Below are 16138 nucleotides of genomic sequence, written 5' to 3'. Positions count from 1 at the left end.
AACGTCACAACGTAACTGGGTGATTATAAAGGAGCATTACAGGTGTCTCCAAAGGTACATGTTGGGTTGGCGTATTTCGAGATTAGGATTTGTCACTCCGATTGTCGGAAGAGGTATCTCTGGGCCCTCTCGGTAATGCACATCACATAAGCCTTGCAAGCATTGCAACCAATGAGTTAGTTGCGAGATGATGTATTACGGAACGAGTAAAGAGACTTGCTGGTAACGAGATTGAACTAGGTATTGGATACCGACGATCAAATCTCGGGCAAGTAACATACCGATGATAAAGGGAACAACGTATGTTGTTATGCGGTCTGACCGATAAAGATCTTCGTAGAATATGTAGGAGCCAATATGGGCATCCAGGTCCCACTATTGGTTATTGACCGGAGACAAGTCTCGGTCATGTCTACATTGTTCTCGAACCCGTAGGGTCCGCACGCTTAAGGTTACGATGACAGATATTATGATTTTAGGCATTTTGATGTACCGAAGGTTGTTCGGAGTCCCGGATGTGATCACGGACATGACGAGGAGTCTCGAAATGGTCGAGACATGAAGATTGATATATTGGAAGCCTATGTTTGGATATCGGAAGTGTTCCAGGTGAAATCGGGATTTTACCGGAGTACCGGGAAGGTTACCGGAACCCCTCGGGAGCTAAATGGGCCATGATGGGCCTTGGTGGAAAAGAGAAGAGGCAGCCCTACATGGTCTGCGCGCCTCCCCCTTCCCCTAGTCCTATTAGGACTAGGAGAGGTGGCCGGCCCCCTCTCTCTCTTTTCCCCCTCCGCGAATCCTATTCCAACTAGGATTGGGGGGGAATCCTACTCCAGAGGGAGTAGGACTCTCCTGGCGCGCCACACCTTGGCCGGCCAGCCTCCCCCCTCTAGTCCTTTATATACTGAGGCAGAGGCACCCTAGAACACACAAGTTGATCCACGTGATCTGTTCCTTAGCCGTGTGCGGTGCCCCCAGCCACCATATTCCTCGATAATACTGTAGCGGAGTTTAGGCGAAGCCCTGCTGCTGTAGTGCATCAAGATCGTCACCACGCCGTCGTGCTGACGGAACTCTTCCCCGACACTTTGCTGGATCAGAGTCCGGGGATCGTCATCGAGAAGAACGTGTGCTCGAACTTGGAGGTGCCGTAGTTTCGGTGCTTGATCGGTTGGATCGTGAAGACGTACGACTACTTCCTCTATGTTGCGTCAACGCTTCCGCAGTCGGTCTGCGTGGGTACGTAGACAACACTCTCCCCTCTCGTTGCTATGCATCACCATGATCTGGCGTGTGCGTAGGAAATTTTTTGAAATTACTACGAAACCCAACAGTGGCATCCGAGCCTAGGTTTTATGGTTTGATGTTATTTGCACGAGTAGAACACAAGTGAGTTGTGGGCGATATAAGTCATACTGCCTACCAACATGTCATACTTGGTTCGGCGGTATTGTTGGACGAGACGACCCGGACCAACAATACGCGTACGCTTACGCGAGACCGGTTCCCCCGACGTGGTTTGCACACAGGTGGCTTGCGGGCGACTGTCTCTCCAACTTTAGTTGAACCAAGTGTGGCTACGCCCGGTCCTTGCGAAGGTTAAAACGGAGTCTATTTGACAAACTATCGTTGTGGTTTTGATGCGTAGGTGAGATTGGTTCTTGCTTAAGCCCGTAGCAGCCACGTAAAACTTGCAACAACAAAGTAGAGGACGTCTAACTTGTTTTTGCAGGGCATGTTGTGATGTGATATGGTCAAGGCATGATGCTGAATTTTATTGTATGAGATGATCATGTTTTGTAACCGAGTTATCGGCAACTGGCAGGAGCCATATGGTTGTCGCTTTATTGTATGCAATGCAATCGCGATGTAATGCTTTACTTTATTACTAAACGGTAGTGATAGTCGTGGAAGCATAAGATTGACGAGACGACAACGATGCTACGATGGAGATCAAGGTGTCGCGCCGGTGACGATGGTGATCATAACGGTGCTTCGGAGATGGAGATCACAAGCAAAAGATGATGATGGCCATATCATATCACTAATATTGATTGCATGAGATGTTTGTCCTTTTATGCATCTTATCTTGCTTTGATTGACGGTAGCATTATAAGATGATCTCTCACTAAATTATCAAGAAGTGTTCTCCCTGAGTATGCACCGTTGCCAAAGTTCGTCGTGCCCAGACACCACATTATGATCGGGTGTGATAAGCTCTACGTCCATCTACAATGGGTGCAAGCCAGTTTTGCACACGCAGAATACTCAGGTTAAACTTGACGAGCCTAGCATATGCAGATATGGCCTCGGAACACGGAGACCGAAAGGTCGAGCGTGAATCATATAGTAGATATGATCAACATAAACGATGTTCACCATTGAAAACTACTCCATCTCACGTGATGATTGGTCATGGATTAGTTGATTTGGATCACGTGATCACTTAGAGGATTAGAGGGATGTCTATCTAAGTGGGAGTTCTTAAGTAATATGATTAAATTGAACTTAAATTTATCATGAACTTAGTCCTGGTAGTATTTTGCAAATCATGTTGTAGATCAATAGCTCGCGTTGTTGCTTCCCTGTGTTTATTTTGATATGTTCCTAGAGAAAATTGTGTTGAAAGATGTTAGTAGCAAAGATGCGGATTGGATCCGTGATCTGAGGTTTATCCTCATTGCTGCACAGAAGAATTATGTCCTTGATGCACCGCTAGGTGACGAACCTATTGCAGGAGCAGATGCAGACATTATGAACGTTTGGCTAGCTCAATATGATGACTACTTGATAGTTTAGTGCACCATGCTTAATGGCTTAGAATCGGGCCTTCAAAGACGTTTTGAACGTCATGGAGCATATGAGATGTTCCAGGAGTTGAAGTTAATATTTCAAGCAAATACCCAAGTTGAGAGATATGAAGTCTCCAACAAGTTCTATAGCTAAAAGATGGAGGAGAATCGCTCAACTAGTGAGCATGGGCCCAGATTGTCTGAGTACTACAATCGCTTGAATGAAGTGGGAGTTAATCTTCCAGATAAGATAGTGATTGACAGAATTCTCTAGTCACCATCACCAAGTTAGTAGAACTTCATGATGAACTATGATATGCAAGGGATAACGGAAACGATTCCCAAGCTCTTCGTAATGCAGAAATTGACGAAGGTAGAAATCGAGAAAAACATCAAGTGTTGATGGTAGACAAGACCACTAGTTTCAAGAAAAGGGCAGAGGGAAGAAGGGGAACTTCAAGAAGAACAGCAAGCAAGTTGCTGCTCAAGTGAAGAAGCCCAAGTCTGGTCCTAAGCCTGAGACTAAGTGTTTCTACTGCAAAGGGACTGGTCACTGGAAGCGGAACTACCCCAAGTAATTGGCAGATAAGAAGGATGGCAAAGTGAACATAAGTATATTTGATATACATGTTATTGATGTGTACTTTACTAGTGTTTATAGCAACCCCTCAGTATTTGATACTAGTTCAGTTGCTAAGATTAGTAACTCGAAACGGGAGTTGCAGAATAAACAGAGACTAGTTAAGGGCGAAGTGACGATGTGTGTTGGAAGTGGTTCCAAGATTGATATGATCATCATCGCACACTCCCTATACTTTCAGGATTAGTGTTGAACCTGAATAAGTGTTATTTGGTGTTTGCGTTAAGCATGAATATGATTTGATCATGTTTATTGTAATACGGTTATTCATTTAAGTAAAAGAATAAATTGTTGTTCTGTTTACATGAATAAAACCTTATATGGTTACACACCCAATGAAAATAGTTCGTTGGATCTCGATCGTAGTGATACACATAATCATAATATTGAAACCAAAAGATGCAAAGTTAATAATGATAAGTGCAACTTATTTGTAGCACTGCCGTTTAGTTCATATTGGTGTAAAGCGCATGAAGAAACTCCATACTGATGGGATTTTGGAATCACTTGATTATGAATCACTTGATGCTTGCGAACCATGCCTTTTGGGTAAGATGACTAAAACGCCATTCTCCGGAACAATGAAGCAAGCAACAGATTTGTTGGAGATCATACATACTGATGTATGTGGTCCGATGAATATTAAGGCTTGCAGCAGGTATCATTATTTTCTGACCTTCACAGATGATTTGAGCAGATATGGGGATATCTACTTGATGAAACATAAGTCTGAAACATTTGAACAGTTCAAAGAATTTCAGAGTGAAGTGGAAAATCATCATGACAAGAAAATAAAAGTTTCTACAATATGATCGCAGAGGTAAAATATTTGAGTTACGAGTTTGGTTTTCAATTAAAACAATGTGGAATAATTTCACAAACTCATGCCACATGGAACACCACAGCATAATGGTGTGTCCGAACGTCATAACCGTATTTTATTGGATATAGTGCGATCTATGATGTCTCTTACCGATCTACCACTATCGTTTTGGAGTTATGCATTAGAGACAGCTGCATTCACGTTAAATAGGGCACCATCTAAATCCGTTGAGACGACACCATATGAACTATGGTTTGGCAAGAAACCTAAGTTGTCGTTTCTTAAAGTTTGGGACTGCGATGCTTATGTGAAAAAGTTTCAACATGATAAGCTCGAACCCAAATCGGAGAAATATGTCTTCATAGGATACCCAAAGGAGACTGTTGGGTACACCTTCTATCACAAATCCGAAGGCAAGACTTTTGTTGCTAAATTCGGAGTTTTTCTAGAGAAGGAGTTTCTCTCGAAAGAAGTGAGTGGGAGGAAAGTAGAACTTGATAAGGTAATTGTACCTTCTCCCTTATTGGAAAGTAGTTCATCACAGAAATCTGTTCCTGTGGCTACTACACCAATTAGTGAGGAAGCTAATGATGATGATCATGTAACTTCAGATCAAGTTACTACCAAATCTCGTAGGTAAACCAGAGTGAGATCCGCACCAGAGTGGTACGGTAATCCTGTTCTGGAAGTCATGTTACTAGACCATGACGAACTTGCGAACTATGAGGAAGCGATGATGAGCCCAGATTCCGCGAAATGGTTTGAGGCCATGAAATCTGAGATATGATCCATGTATGAGAACAAAGTATGGACTTTGATGGATTTGCCCGATGATCGGCAAGCCATAGAAAATAAATGGATCTTCAAGAGGAAGACGGACGCTGATAGTAGTGTTACTATCTACAAAGCTAGAATTGTCGCAAAAGGTTTTCGACAAGTTCAAGGTGTTGACTACGATGAGAGTTTCTCACTCGTATCTATGCTTAAGTCTGTCCGAATCATGTTAGCAATTGCCGCGTTTTATGAAATCTGGCAAATGGATAAACAAAACTGCATTCCTTAATAGATTTATTAAAGAAGAGTTGTATATGATACAACCAGAAGGTTTTGTCAATCCTAAAGGTGCTAACAAAATATGCAAGCTCCAGCGATCCATCTATGGACTGGTGCAAGCATCTCGGAGTTGGAATATACGCTTTGATAAGTTGATCAAAGCATATAGTTTTATACAGACTTGCGATGAAGCCTGTATTTACAAGAAAGTGAGTGGGAGCACTACAACATTTCTGATAAGTATATGTGAATGACATATTATTGATCGGAAATAATGTAAAATTATTCTGCAAAGCATAAAGGAATGCTTGAAAGGAATTTTTCAAAGAAAGACCTCGGTAAAGCTGCTTACATATTGAGTATCAAGATCTATAGAGATAGATCAAGACGCTTGATAAGTTTTTCAATGAGTACATACCTTGACAAGATTTTGAAGTAGTTCAAAATGGAACAGTCAAAGAAAAAGTTTCTTGCCTGTGTTACAAGGTGTGAAATTGAGTAAGACTCGAAGCCCGACCACGGCAGAAGATAGAAATAGAATGAAAGTCATTCCCTATGCCTCAGCCATAGATTCTATAAATTATGCCATGCTGTGTACCAGATCTATTGTATACCCTACACTGTGTTAAGCAAGGGAGTACAATAGTGATCTAGGAGTAGATCACTGGACAGCGGTCAAAATTATCCTTAGTGGAATAAGGAAATATTTCTCAATTATGGGGGTGACAGAAAGGTTTGTCGTAAAAAGTTACGTCGATGCAAGTTTTGACACAGATCTGGATGACTCTAAGTCTCGATCTAGATACATATTGAAAGAGGGAGCAATTAGCTAAGATTAGCTCCGTGCAGAGCATTGTAGACATAGAATTTTGCAAAATACATACGGATCTAAATATGGCAGGCCCGTTGACTAAATTTCTCTCACAAGCAAAACATGATCACTCTTTGGGTGTTAATCACATAGCGATGTGAACTAGATTATTGAATCTAGTAAACCCTTTGGGTGTTAGTCACATGAAGATGTGAACCAATCACATAAAGATGTGAACTATTGGTGTAATTACATAGCGATGTGAACTAGATTATTGACTCTAGTGCAAGTGGGAGACTGAAGGAAATATGCCCTAGAGGCAATAATAAAGTTATTATTTATTTCCTTATTTCATGATAAATGTTTATTATTCATGCTAGAATTGTATTAACCGGAAACATAATACATGTGTGAATACATAAACAAACAGAGTGTCACTAGTATATCTCTACTTGACTAGCTCGTTAATCAAAGATGGTTATGTTTCCTAACCATAGACAAAGAGTTGTTATTTGATTAACGAGGTCACATCATTAGTTGAATGATCTGATTGACATGACCCATTCCATTAGCTTAGCACCCGATCATTTAGTATGTTGCTATTGCTTCCTTCATGACTTATACATGTTCCTATGACTATGAGATTATGCAACTCCCATTTGCCGGAGGAACACTTTGGGTGCTACCAAACGTCACAACGTAACTGGGTGATTATAAAGGAGCATTACAGGTGTCTCCAAAGGTACATGTTGGGTTGGCGTATTTTGAGATTAGGATTTGTCACTCCGATTGTCGGAAGAGGTATCTCTGGGCCCTCTCGGTAATGCACATCACATAAGCCTTGCAAGCATTGCAACCAATGAGTTGGTTGCGAGATGATGTATTACGGAATGAGTAAAGAGGCTTGCTGGTAACGAGATTGAACTAGGTATTGGATACCGACGATCGAATCTCGGGCAAGTAACATACCGATGACAAAGGGAACAACGTATGTTGTTATGCGGTCTGACCGATAAAGATCTTCATAGAATATGTAGGAGCCAATATGGGCATCCAGGTCCCGCTATTGTTTATTGACCGGAGACAAGTCTCAGTCATGTCTACATTGTTCTCGAACCCGTAGGGTCCGCATGCTTAAGGTTACGATGACAGTTATATTATGAGTTTAGGCATTTTGATGTACCTAAGGTTGTTCGGAGTCCCGGATGTGATCACAGACATGACGAGGAGTCTCGAAATGGTCGAGACGTGAAGATTGATATATTGGAAGCCTATGTTTGGATATCGGAAGTGTTCCGGGTGAAATCGGGATTTTACCGGAGTACCGGGAAGGTTACCGGAACCCCCCAGGAGCTAAATGGGCCATGATGGGCCTTGGTGGAAAAGAGAAGAGGCAGCCCTACATGGGCTGCGCGCCTCCCCCTTCCCCTAGTCCTATTAGGACTAGGAGAGGTGGCCGGCCCCCTCTCTCTCTTTCCCCCTCTGCGAATCCTATTCCAACTAGGATTGGGGGGGAATCCTACTCCCAGAGGAAGTAGGACTCTCCTGGCGCGCCACACCTTGGCCGGCCAGCCTCCCCCCTCTAGTCCTTTATATACTGAGGTAGAGGCCCCCAGCCACCATATTCCTCGATAATACTGTAGCGGAGTTTAGGCGAAGCCCTGCTGCTGTAGTGCATCAAGATCGTCACCACACCGTTGTGCTGACGAAACTCTTCCCCGACACTTTGCTGGATCGGAGTCCGGGGATCTTCATCGAGCTGAACGTGTGCTCGAACTCGGAGGTTCCGTAGTTTCGGTGCTTGATCGGTTGGATCGTGAAGACGTACGACTACTTCCTCTATGTTGCGTCAACGCTTCCGCAGTCGGTCTGCATGGGTACGTAGACAACACTCTCCCCTCTCGTTGCTATGCATCACCATGATGTTGCGTGTGCGTAGGAAATTTTTTGAAATTACTACGAAACCCAACACTAGGACGTGCGTCATGATATTGAAGAAGGATGGTGGGAACACCAGCTCGAAACTGACAAGACATTGCGCCACATCACTCCTTAGCCTTGGTACGATTTTTGGATCGATCACCTTCTGAGAGATTGCATTGAGGAATGCACATAGCTTCACAATGGCTAATCGAACGTTTTCCGGTAGAAGCCCCCTCAATGCAACCGGAAGCAGTTGCGTCATAATCACGTGGCAGTCATGAGACTTTAGGTTCTGAAACTTTTTCTCTGGCATATTTATTATTCCCTTTATATTCGACGAGAAGCCAGTCGTGACCTTCATACTGAGCAGGCATTCAAAGAAGATTTCTTTCTCTTCTTTCGTAAGAGCGTAGCTGGCAGGAACTTTATACTGCTTCGGAGGCATGCCGTCTTTTTCGTGCAAAAGTTGCAGGTCCCCTCGTGCCTCAGGTGTATCTTTTGTCTTCCCATACACGCCCAAGAAGCCTAGCAGGTTCACGCAAAGGTTCTTCGTCACGTGCATCACTTCGATTCAGGAGCGGACCTCTAGGTCTTTCCAGTAGGGTAGGTCCCAAAAGATAGATTTCTTCATCCACATGGGTGCGTGTCCCTCAGCGTCATTCGGAACAGCTAGTCCACCGGGACCCTTTCCAAAGATTACGTAGTGTAAATCATTGACCATAGCAAGCACGTGATCACCGGTGCGCATGGCGGGCTCCTTCCGGTGATCTGCCTCGCCTTTGAAATGCTTGCCTCTCTTTCGACATTGATGGTTGGTCGGAAGAAATCGACGATGGCCCAGGTACACATTCTTCCTGCATTTGTCTAGGTATATACTTTCAGTGTCATCTAAACAGTGCGTGCATGCGTGGTATCCTTTGTTTGTCTGTCCTGAAAGGTTACTGAGAGCGGGCCAATCGTTGATGGTCACGAACAGCAATGCCTTAAGGTTAAATTCCTCCTGTCTGTGCTCATCCCACGTACGTACACCATTTCCATTCCACAGCTGTAAAAGTTCTTCAACTAATGGCCTTAGGTACACATCAATTTCGTTGCCGGGTTGCTTAGGGCCTTGGATGAGAACTGGCATCATAATGAACTTCCGCTTCATGCACATCCAAGGAGGAAGGTTATACATACATAGAGTCACGGGCCAGGTGCTGTGATTGCTACTCTGCTCCCCAAAAGGATTAATGCCATCCGCGCTTAAAGCAAACCATACATTCCTTTGGTCCTTTGCAAACTCATCCCAGTACTTTCTCTCGATTTTTCTCCACTGCGACCCGTCAGCGGGTGCTCTCAACTTCCCATCTTTCTTTCGGTTCTCACTGTGCCATCGCATCAACTTGGCATGCTCTTCGTTTCTGAACAGACGTTTCAACCGTGGTATTATAGGAGCATACCACATCACCTTCGCAGGAACCCTCTTCCTGAGGGGCTCGCCGTCAACATCACCAGGGTCATCTCGTCTGATCTTATACCGCAACGCACCGCATACCGGGCATGCGTTCAGATCCTTGTATGCACCGCGGTAGAGGATGCAGTCATTAGGGCATGCATGTATCTTCTCCACCTTTAATCCTAGAGGGCATACGACCTTCTTTGCTGCGTATGTACTGTCGGGCAATTCGTTATCCTTTGGAAGCTTCTTCTTCAATATTTTCAGTAGCTTCTCAAATCCTTTCTCAGCCACAGCATTCTCTGCATTCCACTGCAGCAATTCCAGTACGGTACCGAGCTTTGTGTTGCCATCTTCGCAATTGGGGTATAACCCTTTTTTGTGATCCTCTAACATGCGATCGAACTTCAGCTTCTCCTTTTGACTAATGCATTGCGTCCTTGCATCGACAATGACCCGGCGGAGATCATCATCATCGGGCACATCGTCTGGTTCCTCTTGATCTTCAGCAGCTTCACCCGTGGCAGCATCATTGGGCACATCGTGTGGTTCCTCTTGATCTTCACCAGCTCCCCCCGTTGCAGCATCACCGTATTCAGGGGGCACATAGTTGTCATCGTACTCTTCTTCTTCGCCGTCTTCCATCATAACCCTTATTTCTCCGTGCCTCGTCCAAACATTATAGTGTGGCATGAAACCCTTGTAAAGCAGGTGGGAGTGAAGGATTTTCCGGTTAGAGTAAGACCTCGTATTCCCACATTCAGTGCATGGACAACACATGAAACCATTCTGCTTGTTTGCCTCAGCCGCATCGAGAAACTCATGCACGCCCTTAATGTACTCGCGGGTGTGTCTGTCACCGTACATCCATTGCTGGTTCATCTGCGTGCATTATATATAATTAAGTGTCCAAATTAATAGAAGTTCATCATCACATTAAAACCAAAGTGCATACATAGTTCTCATATAACAACATATAGCTCTCCAGAGCATCTAATTAATTAAACCATACATTGAAACTATGTAAAACATTTCAATGCGAAAACAAATGCGATCATAATCGCAACCAAGGTAACAATTGATCCAACGACATAATGATACCAAGCCTCGGTATGAATGGCATATTTTCTAATCTTTCTAATCTTCAAGCGCATTGCATCCATCTTCATCTTGTGATCATCGACGACATCCGCAACATGCAACTCCAATATCATCTTCTCCTCCTCAATTTTTTTTATTTTTTCCTTCAACAAATTGTTTTCTTCTTCAACTAAATTTAACCTCTCGACAATAGGGTCGGTTGGCATTTCCGATTCACATACATCCTAGATAAATAAAATCTATGTCACGTTGGTCGGCATAATTTTCATAAACAATAAATGAACCAATAGTTATAAAGATAATATACATACCAAATCCGAATCATAGACAGGACGAGGGCCGATGGGGGCGGATACCAAAACCATCGCACTATATAAGATGCAATAATAAATGTAAGAAAATGATACAAGTATCTATCTAAACATACAAGTAAGAATATTTTTCCTTTCAGAAAGAAGATAAGAACAAGAGGCTCACCACGGTGGTGTCGGTGATGAGATCGGCGCGGGTGATCGACAGCGGTGAAGACGGGGACGGGGTGTGACGGACCGCTAAATCTAGACAAATCTCGAGGAAAATGGAGCTTGGAGGTCGAGCTTCGAGAGGAGAAAGCTTAAGTAGTGTGGCTCGGGCATTCCATCGAACACCTCATGTGCATAGGAGGTGAGCTAGAGAACCACAAAGCCCTCTCCCCCTCGGCCAGAAAAAACAAAGCACTGTGCTCTGCTCTTGCGCGAGGGGGTATATATAGGCACCTCATTGGTCCCGGCTGATGACATGAACCGGGACTAAAGGGAAGCCTTTGGTCCCGGTTCAAGCCACCAACCGGGACCAATGGTGGTGGGCCAGGAGCGAGGCCCATTGGTCCCGGTTCGTCCCACCAACCGGGACCAATGGCCCACGTGGCCCGGCCGGCCCCCTGGGCTCACGAACCGGGACCAATGCCCACATTGGTCCCGGTTCTAGACTGAACCGGGACTAATGGGCTGAGCCGGCCTGGACCATAGCCCTGTTTTCTACTAGTGAATGTACTTGTTCAAGTGATATTCATTGAAAATCTCAAGCATCTCATTTTTCCAAGCATGGAAGAACTCTCCATCAAGTATAGGCACTCTATGTCTAAAACTTCCCAATGTAGACTCATCCATCTTCCTCCAATGGTGATTAAACCAAAGCAATGGAGACCAATGCTCTGATACCAATTGAAAGGATCGAGAAGAGGTGTCTAGAGGGGGTGATTAGACCCTCAACAAAGAAAAGTAGCAGTATTAAATTCTTTAGGTTAAGGTGGAGTTTTAGCACAAGTTCAAACATTCACTATACTTTTCAAGAAAGCATGGCAAGAGTATATGAGCAGTGGAAAGTAAAGCATGCAAGTTGCAAGAAAGTAAAGGGATGGGATTGGAGTGTGCAAATGCAATTGGAGACACGGAGATTTTTGGCGTGGTTCCGATAGGTGGTGCTATCGTACATCCACATTGATGGAGACTTAAACCCACGAATGGTAATGATAAGCCACAAGTATAGGGGATCGCAACAGTTTTCGAGGATAGAGTATTCAACCCAAACTTATAGATTCAACACAAGGGGAGCCAAAGAATATTTAAAGGTATTAGCAGTTGAGTTGTCAAAATAGAAATGAAGAGTCTTCAGCTTTTGCCAATCTTCTGTTCTTAGCATCTAGAAGGGGTTCCACATCCTCTTGTCCATGCCACGCCTTTGTTGAACTTTCTGAAATATACTAGATAAAAATATTAGTCCAACAAGAGATATGTTGACATTAATTACCAAAATCACCCAGGGAGCACTTGTGCTTTCAATATGTTACTAGTCTATGTTACTACATCCACAATGGGGAGTAACATATGTGTGGTGTCATGCAACACTTCATTTATTAAGTTGTAGACTCATCTTGTCTTGGTATGTCACTACTACTAGATGGTGCTAACGCGACACTATGATCAGAGACCCTTCGACGAAACTATGTGCAATGCAATAATCGCAAATAGTGGTGTAAAAAACTATCAAAAAAGGTGAAAAATGTTTGCGATGGAGGATGCATCAAACACGGTTCAGATTTTAGTTGCGTGTGCAATGCAGGGCATACAGTTCAGTTGAATTAACTGTTTGCGATGAGGAGGAACAAAAGAAACGGGCAGCCAGATGGAGGCGTGTGCCATATACAGCATGCAATTCACTCGGATGAACTGTTTGTGATTTGGCAACACAAAAGAAACGGTCAGCCAGATCAAGGTGTGTGCAACATGCGGTTCACTCGGATGAACTGTTTGCGTTGAGACAAGAGAACAGAAACGGTTCAATATATCAAGATGTGTGTGATACGTGGCAAACAGGTCTGTAATCATAAATGTGTGCGAAGACTGATAATAACATAGATGATTCCTTATAATAAGACGTATGTGACATGCTTTGTCTACACAACATAACTTGGCCATTGGGGGACGGGCGGTCATCCGGATATGCCATAAGGATGCAAAGAGGCATCCTATATCTACAAGGAGTAGCTGTTCCACCAGTAGCTCATGTAAGAGAACTCTCAAGTTAAGTGTGCTCAGGCTAGAGCAGCCATCAGATGGGTGACTGGATGGGAAGTTGTGTTGATGCTAAATTAACTGATAGGATGGGTCGTATTTGTCAAATAAAATGACTGATACGACCCATCCCATGAGTTAATTTAACCTCGAGGTCCTTTTTTTTAATTCTTTAACACATGTTAAAGAAGGTCTACTGCATTACTTTTTGACAATGTGAGAACGTGGCATACGGTTGATCCATCCAACCTGTTTGTGATGAAATAAGCCGTGTGTGTTGTGGGAAAACACATGCTAGTATTCAACCATTTGCGATTGATGAATTCATCACCGATGGGTTCCCTAGTGCGGTCCGTGTTCATCTAATCATCATCTACTTCTTGTGCTAGCTCGATGTTCCTTCTATGCTAAGTTTCCACTAATTTGATGGCGTTTTATGAACACGCCACATGTTTCCCACCATTCCTCACATGTTTCCCGCCACCCAGCAATATTGTGCATAAACCTAGGCGGCGCGTGACGCACGGAGGCGACAAGCGCAGCCTGTAGCACATCCACCTTTTCCAAGCATGCCAACCCACCAAAGCGCCGCCTCTGCCATCAACCTCGTCGACGAGGAAAACGAGTAGGCGCAACGGCCCGTAGAGGCCGAGGCACTCCCCGGCAATGCTATGGACGACGCCATGATGCACGTCATCGCCAGGGTTGAGCAGACCTTTGGCGCATGGCGCTTGAGCGTCGCGGATCAAGATAGGCATGTCTGCGTTGACAGGCTGTAGCTCGCCGCACAACATGATTGATGGCGCGCCGTAGAGCAAGCTAGTTGCGTCCGCGCCGATAGGCTGCGGCTCGCCGCACGGTGAGACCGTTGGAGCGCCGCAGAGCGAGAGGCGTGGCGCGCCGCACAACAAGAGCGGATCCATCGGAGCTTGCCTGCTGTCGACACGGTGTCGCAGCTGGGTACATGTCCCGTTAGTACCCCCATTCCACGCCAGAAGTGGGCAGAGGCCCTCTGCGCCGTACTTGCACCAGAGGCCGACGGCACCATACTTGCACCGGAGCCCGCCGCACCATTCGCATGGGTCACGCCGTTCGCCTTATCTGCGGCCCGCTTGATGCCAACGCGCTGGTCGACAGGCTTGACCGCCTCCTTGGCCCAGGTGTCCACCTGGGCGCAGTAGAGGAACATGGTCGTCGCATCCTCGAGCTGGTGATCTCCGATGAAATAGCCAACTTGGAGCTTGAGATCGCGCTCCACATGTACCGCGAGCGTGTCGACCGCTTGGACGAACGCCTGCACGAGTTCAGGCAGAGCCAAGAGCTACCGTAGGTGATACACGCAAAGGTGTCCCATCTTTCGATGAGATGGTGGCTATCGGTTTTGAGGAAGTCGACTTTGACGATCCGACTATGAACGTGCGAGGACGTCGCGCCTTAGCAATCGCTAAACCAACTCCGAGAGGTTATTGGCCACGCCGGAGCACGATCAACCTGACCACGAAGGTCTGTTTCCTGCACGCAAATGAGGAACAAGTAAGAAACTAAGATTGCAATCTGGAAATTGCTAATATAAGAGGAAAGCTCTATTGATCAAGGTGGGGTTCTGTGACGCCTTTGTCTGGTCGTTGAACACAAACAAAGTACGCGAAGTTGCAGCTATGGCGAACTTTAATCTAAACAAAACCCAATGTCTAAACGACGCCCTAAGGGCTGTATATATTGCGGGAGAGGGGGGAATTTTGTGGCCCTTCGAGGAGGGGTCCGAAACCAACCCTAACTCTTGTTTCCCCACACATACGGACTCTAACAACAACCTATACTCAAGTATTTCGAAATTACATGGGCCTGGCCCAATAATAAGGTGACGCAGCACCTATAGTAGCCCCTGGACAAAATTTATGAAGTGTCATCTTGTATATTTCATCCAAGGCTTCACGCACTCATTATGGTGGCTTCAAAGTCCTGAAATCATCACTTGTAACTCCGTTCTGGTTCCCCTTGCGCATGCCATCATCTCCATGCTGATCTTGCTCCAATGATCATCCTTCTTGTCCAAGCTAGGCCCTTCATTTGTAAGCAAGACAAATGTATCCAATTTAGGCAGCATCATATTCTCACGAACATTAGAATCATTACCAAGAAACGAAAGTAGCCGGTAATTTAATTGGCGTGCGCGAGCTCTAGTAATTGGTCCTGTATATGTATCAGTAGGGGATGTGGGTGTAACTTTGTTAGTGATGTCCTCATCATCCTCCCCTTCTTGAATTGAAGTCATCCTCGACTAAAGCTCATCTTCCTCACCCAAGTAAGGCTTCAAATCTGCAATGTTAAAAGTGGGACTAACCCCAAAATCTGCAGGCAACTCAAGTTTATATGCATTATCATTTATTTTTTCTAACACCTTAAAAGGACCATCAGCACGTGGCATTAGCTTTCACTTGTGAAAATTAGGAAACCTATCCTTACGCAAATGTAACCAAACAAGATCTCCAGGTGCAAAGACAACACGTCTTCTACCCTTATCTCCAACAAGTTTATATTTAGCATTCATGCGCTCAATTTCCTTAGTTAACTCATGCATTTTTAATATCAATTCAGCGCATTGTTTAGCATCAAAATTAACCTTCTCCGAAGATGGAAGAGGCAACAAATCAATAGGTGCACGAGGTAGGAAACCATACACAATTTCAAAAGGGCACATCTTAGTAGTAGAATGCAGCAACCGATTATAAGCAAATTCAATATGAGGCAAGCATTCTTCCCACATTTTCTTGTTATTCTTCAAAATAGCCCTAAGCATGGTAGACAATGTTCTACTGACTACTTCAGTTTGTCCATCAGTTTGGGGTTGACATGTAGTACTAAAAAGAAGTTTAGTCCCCAACTTATCCCATAAACATCTCCAAAAGTGGCTAAGAAATTTAGTATCACGATCTGAAACAATAGTATTTGGCACACCATACAAGCGAATAATTTCACGAAAGAACAAATCAGCAACATTA

The sequence above is a fragment of the Triticum urartu genome, chromosome 2A, assembly GCF_056163025.1.
Source record: "Triticum urartu cultivar PI428250 chromosome 2A, HENAU_Tu73, whole genome shotgun sequence".
Classification (NCBI taxonomy): Eukaryota; Viridiplantae; Streptophyta; class Magnoliopsida; order Poales; family Poaceae; genus Triticum; species Triticum urartu.
The sequence above is the reverse complement of the archived record's forward strand: the minus strand, read 5'-3'. Positions refer to the sequence as shown.